Genomic DNA, 8,464 nt, shown 5'->3' with positions numbered 1-8,464 from the left:
AACTATTCCGGATGGATTTTTTATAACCACCAAAAGAAACAATGGCTTTAGGGATACTGCATGAACTGTCAAAAGTATTTGAGACCATATTATATGTAAATACCATAGTTTCCTCTAAGAAGTCTAGGAAAACCATGTATCCAAACAGTCCCTTAGTTTATCCATGTTGTTCGTAAAACTTGTTTGAGTTACGTGCCTATTCGGAGTTGTTCTACGTCCGTTTCATGCATGTTGACTGTTGAGACCTCACATTATGTGAAAAAATATCTTTAGTAACAGATCATAACTGTTATTAGTGACAAGTCATATATCCATCATTCTGAACGTATCACTGATGAGAGATTATTAGTGACGAGTTAACCTTATTATTGATCGGTCGTAATCGTGATTCATCACTGATGAGTTTGTTATTAGTGACGTGTCATAGTTTTGATCCGTCACTAATGACTGATAAATGTTTTTAGCGTTTTTTTGATAAGAAAACGTTAAAAAAAATATTTTTTTCACTGAGCCATCCCAACGCAGATCGCATATGACAAGCCACACTATTTTTTTACATTATTTCCAGATTGCGTTCCATGAGAATCGAACCAGCAACCTCTGTCTCTCGCACATAGCACCTTACCACCTCTCCTGTCACGTAGTTGTGATGAAAATCAGATATTTTATCCTTATAACCTTGTCTGTTGAATGTCATTAGTGACGGATCAGAACTGTGGCCCGTCACTAATGATAGAATAGTGACGAGTCAGAATCGTGACCCGTCACTAATTACTGACCATTAGTGACGAGTTGTAATCATGACCCATCACTAATGACTGATTTTACTGAATCTCGTCGAGGGTCATAATTTACATATAAAATTTTTCTTCATCCAAATTTATATTAATATGTGATGAATTTTTTAATATCTTCTGCAAACGATCACAATTTGATAGGTGACCTAGGGTGTCTTCAGAAAAATAGGTATAACTTTTGTATACGGACTTCGATTTTGATTTTTTTAATCTGCGGACATCTACATAAAAATTTACATCCTGTCTCTGATTTTATCGGGTATGGAAAAAAATTTAGGCCAAATTTGACCTGGAAGATTGAGTTCTCATCCTCTGAAGTTTATGCACCATTTTTGGAACACGCGTTTGTGTCTATAGCTGCCACCTCTTACATTAAACTTAAGCAGAAATATACAATGGTTCATATTCTAGTGCTGCTAAAGTGAGAAAAAAATAAGAGAAAAATAAAAGAAAAATAAAAAAGTAATTGTGATAACTCAAGATTAGATTTGTATTGCTGAGCATTTAAATTGAGAGCTAAAATAACATGTTTTATTTCAGCAGGGAACATTTGTTAAGTAGATGAAGACTAGCTTGTTACAAAACAATCGTATGATTCCATTTTCATATTTTTTTTATCAATGGTAAATACCACAAGCAGAGTCCTTACCAAAGTTCTGCACTGATGAATACTGTCATTAGTGACGGGTCACAACTTGATCCATCACTGATGACTTGATCATTAGTGACGGATCACAACTTGACCTGTTATTATCATCATCAGTAATGGGTCATATTACGATCTATCACTAATAACCACTCATTAGTAACAGTTCTATGTCTAATCCCGATCAGAAGGCACATTAGTGACTTGTCATTGTGGGATCTATCACTAATATGTCTTTAGTGACAGGTCACTAATTTCATATCTGCTTTGTCTGTTTTTAACATAGTGTCAGGCCCCTCAAGTTGTCATGCCTAGTGTTGGGACCTGGGTCATGCCGTGCGGGTATGGCCCGACCCTGTCGTGCCTCATACCACGTCGTGCCATGTTCGCTAAGCATGATCGATTCATCATGTTGTACCGTACCGACATGAGTCAACTCTTGGAAGATCCAAGCATGGCCCTGCTCCATATCGTCTGACAATGCTTATATATTTATCTCGTACTATCTCACACTTGTGTCTATCATACTGACATATGCAGCTATAGCCTTCGAGGACATCATTAACAATTGGTGCAACAACATGCTCATATATCGACCTTTGCTGGGATTTTGGTCTAAAGACCTAGGACAAAGCAACTGTCAAAGATTAGTTCCTGAAAATGTGCCCGTAAATAGACTGGGTACCTTCAAGTGCATGGATTAATTACGAGACGGGACAATCAATGTATACAGGTTCGGGCCTCCAATTGGAGTAACACCCTACGTCCTGTGGGGGTGTTGCTGTCGTATCTTGAGCAATGGGGCTGAATCTATTACAGAGAGTATATCAGATCTAATCTAACCTAAAGCTAAGATCGCCGAGTACCTCCTCTACTTGGGTCTTGATGCTTGCCTCGAGTTCTCTCTGCCTATGTTTTTCTTGTGTGTTGTTCTCCTCCCCCCAGCCTTATATAGGGGTGGGAGTATCGACTCCTATCTAGCCATGGTCGATAGGGAGTTGTCTTCCTTGATGTCCAAATAGATAGATTTGTTTTGAGTACTAACCGCATCGAGTTAGGTAACTAATCGAAACCTTCCTGATATGTACTTCCGTGATTCCAGGTGTATCAGGTACCGCTGATTCGGTTCTGTAATATCTAAAACTTCTTAATACATATCGTACATACCCTCTTCGTATATGATATATTCCTTATGCGCATACCCTATAATTAGATATTCGACAATAGCCCCCTAACTCTACTCAGGAGGAGAGGTTTACATAAGTTCCCACTCGAGTACCGCCAAATTTAAGCTTTGTCGAGTAAAGTGGATCAGTCACATGGTTGAAGGAATCGAGCATAGGTGGGTCCTTCCTTGAGTATCGAGTGGAAGCTCAGTCGGGTCAAGCGCCCTGTGGCTAACTGCACTCAAGACTTGAAGGAAAAGGCTAAAGAAATCAATTGATCGACACCCGACTCCGAGTGGAGTTAAAAAACCTTTTGAAATTTGAAACGACTGGTGCAAGCGCATTTAATGCAAGTAGAAGGGCAAACAGAGATTCGCGCGTCGTCATCATACCGCTTTTCACGCCAGTCGAAGCATGGTAAAAACAAGCGTTGTTGTCAAAGAGACGATAAATCTTTGACCATTTACCTGTATGACCTGGACTTGTGGTGGCCGTTTCTCATCATCGCCACCAGTCTTCCTGCCCAATCTTTTCCGCCCCAGCATGCACTATCGCTAGAAAGAACTTCTAGATCCATGGATCCCAACTCTTCCTCTGAGATCCCAACTTCCTCCTCGCCAGAGAAGCAATCGAACGCAGCAGTTGTTGGCACCTCACCCGATCAGTGCGATGAGGCGAGGTTTATGATCGAGGCTTGGACACCCTCAGCAATGCAAGAATCTAAGCTGGCAGAACTTAAAGAGGAAGGAGTGGTGCCGCTGCGTAGCCTAGTTGAATGGAGGACATCATCTGGTGAGAAATTCCCTTCCTGCAAGATTGAGCATGAATTTGTAATTTTCGAGTCCTTCTGATGTGGTTTTAACATTCCTCCATCCAAGTTTCTTCTCAATATACTCGATCGATATCAAATTGAACTTCACCATCTGAACCCCAACTCCGTCACCATGTTGAGTGTTTTTGTCCATCTTTGTGAGGCCTTCCTTGGTATCGAGCCAAGTCTAAATCTTTTTCAATACTTCTATAAACTGAAAAGAATCACTGAGAACAAATGTGTAGGGGGTGTGGTTTCCAATTGAGGAGTGGGATGAGGAATTCCTACATTTTGGTTCCCCTAACCTCTTCTTGGTCAAAAGATTAGAAAAAACTTCAGTTTTACGTCTCCAATCCTGACCCGATTGGTTTTCCATTAGTGTATAGAGGTCTTTTTCCCGTCCAAAATCCTTCTTGGACACAAGATCACCAAGAGTCCGATCACACCACCTATTTCGCCAACAATATTGGCATGTTGAGGAAATTTGGCCTAACCAGGGTGGCATGTGGCTAGAGACTTTATTAGTAAGATATTAAGTCCCTTGAAGGCGCGAACACGCTTGGCTTGGGAATACAGTGGGGATGAGGATGTTTCCAGGGATGCCGCCGGATGTAAGGCTTAATTAACTTTTTGCCCCTTTTCGTTTCGCTATGAACTTAGAGCTTTATCGAATAAACCTTTCTTCTCTTTTTCAGCTCTGCCTGCTTAGGATATCACCGCCCGATTAAACAAGCTTTTCTCTTCTGGCGCACCAGAGTGTGATATTCTACCTTACTCCCTTGAGAATCCTCAACCAGATGTAAGGGTAGCAGTTGAAAAGTAGGACCGGTTATCGTCCATTTGAGCTGACTTGTTTGTATGACCGTAGGCTCTAGTCTTCCACCAAGAACACATCCGTTCGAGTGAGGTCTTTGATCTTGACGGCACCTCTCCCGCTTATGATGTCGACAAGGGAAAGGGATCAGCCAATGAGGAGGCCGAGCGGTCTCTTCGATCAAAGAGATTATCGTTGTCTTCTCAACTGTTATCTGATCCGAGCCCTCTCAAGCGCAAGCGAACGAGTCCTCGGGTATACTAATTGAAGTTCTTATTATCTTCTTATTTCCTTTTAAATTATTAAGCAGATACCTAAATGCATTCGGTTTGGATGAGTGGCCTCTTGTTAGGGAACAGCGAGTGTACCAGCTCTATCGCCTCCTCAGGCAACCGCCGCTCTCGATGACCCGGTCGAAAATGTAACTCTTATCGAGTCATCGACTTCCTTTCGGTGACTCTATTGATGGCAAGTTGCATGGATGGCTCTCTTTTTTTTAGGGGACATCTGACGCATCCTCACAACCGCCAACTCGAGGGACCATCATGCTTGATGACTCGACTAGTGAGGTAATTTCAGTTGAATTATCGCTCTTTAGTTGGTCATACTTTCACTCAATAATGCATTCTTATTATTTGGTTCTTTGTAGGCCACTGATGACTTGACTTTGCCTCGTCCATGTGTAACTCCTCCACCAGCTCCACCTACCGGACCAAGAACAAACAAGGTGACATCAAAAAGGCAAAAGCCAAGCATTGTTTCACACTTTCCGATTTCAAAGAGGTTTGTGTTAGATTTTGATCTCGACTGGTCAATTAGCAATCCTTTCTTTTCCTCTTCTCTTATTCTATTGATTGCAGACTATCGACTGAGACAGAGACCAAGGCTGCTAGCGCCTCAACCAGTCATCTGGGGTTGCCTTCTCCGATTGACTTGGCCTCGGCTCCAATAAGAGATCCTGCCTCAAGCGTGCCCGAAGAAGACCCGCAACTCAGGGGAAGTGAAACTTCAATACCAATTCTGACTGATGATCCGTGGGCGGCGATAAAAGCTCTTCTCCAGGCTACAAGTGCTCAGGTAGCTGTCGCCGAGGCCAACCACCACAAAAAGCTCAAAGCCAAGAGGGAGAAAATTGAACGTAAGTCTATTCTTGATCACAAGTGCGTGATTAGATTATTAGGTGACTAGCAAAGAATTATTGTTTGGTTTACCTTTTTCAGGCCTTGAGTCCTCCTGTAATAGCAAGGAAAAGCTTCTTGCGGACGCAATGAAGAAGCAGCCTCTGCAAGTGCTGCCACATTGCTAGGTATTCTCAAGAGCTATAACCCCACGCTCGATACCTCATTGGTAACAGTCGGGTTCAATTGTACTAGTGAGGAAGCAGCAAAACTGGTCGAAAGCGTCCAGCCGATAGTTCTAGCCTTTGTCGAGTCCTTGAGGCTTGGTTTGCCTAATGATGATAGTGGGGAGAGTCCCTCAAACTGATGATCCAGCTTGTTATGGCACTTGTAAGATATATTTTATGATCTGAGAATGCCCACAACAATGCTATACTTTGCCAGTCTATTATGTTTTTGTCTGCTATTTCCTTGTCGATGAAATAAGATTAGCATACGTAGATGAAAAAACTGATAGATACATATTGTCATCATTCTCAAGACCATACAGTTATGCATCTGTCAACCTGAACTTTTAACTAGATAAGCTATTAGATTGTAACGTCCTGATTTTTAGAATTTATAACCTTTTAAAATTTTCAAAGATTATTGAATAGCTTCACCAGTAGTATAGGTTTAAAACCTATTTTCTTAATCGATTAATCAATATAGGTTATTATTTTGTGTGCATTGCATGCTGAGTTTTGTTAGGAGCTAGGTAAATGCATTAGATTTTTTTTTTCTTTTCTTTCTCTTTGGTGTTTTGAGTGAAAAATATTGTGAAAAGGTTTTTACAAAAGTCAATAGTGAATTAGTTAAGGATCCTAATGGTTGGAATTCAAATCTTTGAATTAATCATCTATTCAATCCTTGATCATACCTGATCCTTCTTGAGTTCAACTCAAATCTTATCCAAATCCTTGTTTAAAGCCAATCTCTCCTCTTTCTCAAATTCTACCCAAATCCCAATTTAAATTCCATATCTACTCCTATTCTCGTTCAACCTCATTTTTCGTTTATCTTAAATTCACTCCAAGCTCAATTTAAATTCAAACCCTATTTAAATTTCTCTACAAAAGTTTCTTTTCTAAACTCTATATATACCTAAATTATCTTTGGACCAATCTTGCTCAAGTCCAAACCCTTAGCAAAGTCATCTAGAATGCCCAACACAAAGGATCCATGAAATCTACAAATTTTTGCGGAGTCTTGGAAGCCTCATCTTCTCATGAAGTTTTGGAGTTCAAAACGGCATCAAATGCAAATCTTGACAATACCAAAGTTGTAGGTATCGTCGAGATCTTCGATTTGAACCTATGGAAATTCCCTTTTGGATAATTGAGCAAGGAGTTATGGCCCCGAAATCAGTGCTGCGCAGATAAGTCTGAGTTCAAACAGTTTATGTTGTGGTGCATTTTTGAAAATCAAGAAGGCATTTTCAGATGTTCCAATGAATACTAACGTTGTAGAGATTTTTGATTACTATGATTTAGAGTCCAGAAACGTTCAATTTGGAGTCCGGACGATGGAGATATCATTCTCGGAATAGAGAGCTGCGAAAAAGGAAACCGTAACCGACCCAAACTCGAATCGATTCATGTTCGGCTTGGACTCCACCTCAACCAGCCAACCCTAGCCCTATAAAGTAGGACCGGTTATCATCCATTTGAGCTGACTTGTTTGTATGATCGTAGGCTCTAGTCTTCCACCAAGAACACATCCTTTCGAGTGAGGTCTTTGATCTTGACGGCACCTCTCCCGCTTATGATGTCGACAAGGGGAAGGGATCAGACAATGAGGAGGCCGAGGGGTCTCTTCGATCAAAGAGATTATCGTTGTCTTCTCAACTGTTATCTGATCCGAGCCCTCTCAAGCACAAGCGAACGAGTCCTCGGGTATACTAATTGAAGTTCTTATTATCTTCTTATTTCCTTTTAAATTATTAAGCAGATACCTAAATGCATTCGGTTTGGATGAGTGGCCTCTTGTTAGGGAACAGCGAGTGTACCAGCTCTATCGCCTCCTCGGGCAACCGCCACTCTCGATGAACCGTTCAAAAAGGTAACTCTTATCGAGTCATCGATTTCCTTTCGGTCATTCTATTGATGGCGATTTGCATGGATAGCTCTCTTTTTTAGGGGACGTCTAGCGTGTCCTCACAACCGCCAACTCGAGGGACCATCATGCCTGATGACTCGACTAGAGAGGTAATTTCAATTGAATTATCACTCTTTAGTTGGTCATACTTTCACTCAATAATGCTTTCTTACTATTTGGTTCTTTGCAAGCCACTGATGACTTGGCTTTGCCTCGTCCATATGTAACTCCTCCATCGGCTCTGCCTACCGGACCAAGAATAAAGAAGGTGACCTCAAAAAGGCAAAAGCCAAGCATCAGTTCACATTTTCCAATTTCAAAGAGGTTTGCCGATTAGCAATCCTTTCTTTTCCTCTTCTCTTATCATGTCGATTGCAGACTATCGACCGAGGTGCAGACCAAGGCTGCCAGCGCCCCGACCAGTCATTTGGGGATACCTTATCTGGTTGACTTGGCCTCGGCCCAATCAGAGATCCTGCCTCGAGCACGTCCGAAGAAGACCCACAGCTTAGGGGAAGTGAAACTTCAATACCAATTCTGACTGATGATCCGTGGACGGCGATAAAAGCTCTTCTCCAGGCTACAAGCGCTCAGGTAGCTGTCGTCGAGGCCAACCACCACAAAAAGCTCGAAGCCAAGAGGGATAAATTGAACGTAAGTCTGTTCTTGATCATAAATGTGTGATTCGATTATTGGGTGACTAGCAAAGAATTATTGTTCGGTTTACCTTTTTTAGGCCTTGAGTCCTCCTGCAATAGCAAGGAAAAGCTTCTTGCTGATGCAATGAATAAGATTAACGACGATGTCAAGTTTCAGGAGAGACTCAGGAATCAAGCGAACACTACTCGAGCTGAAAAGATGGCGATGATGGCTAAAAGGGATGTTGCTGTTCTGGCCCTTCAAGAGCTGAAAGAGCAGACCCTTGATCTTATGTCACAAGCAGCCTCTGCAAGTGCTGCCACATTGCTAGGTATTC

The sequence above is a fragment of the Phragmites australis genome, chromosome 2 (genome assembly GCF_958298935.1).
Source record: "Phragmites australis chromosome 2, lpPhrAust1.1, whole genome shotgun sequence".
In the NCBI taxonomy this organism is placed as follows: Eukaryota; Viridiplantae; Streptophyta; class Magnoliopsida; order Poales; family Poaceae; genus Phragmites; species Phragmites australis.
Note: the sequence above shows the minus strand (reverse complement) of the source record.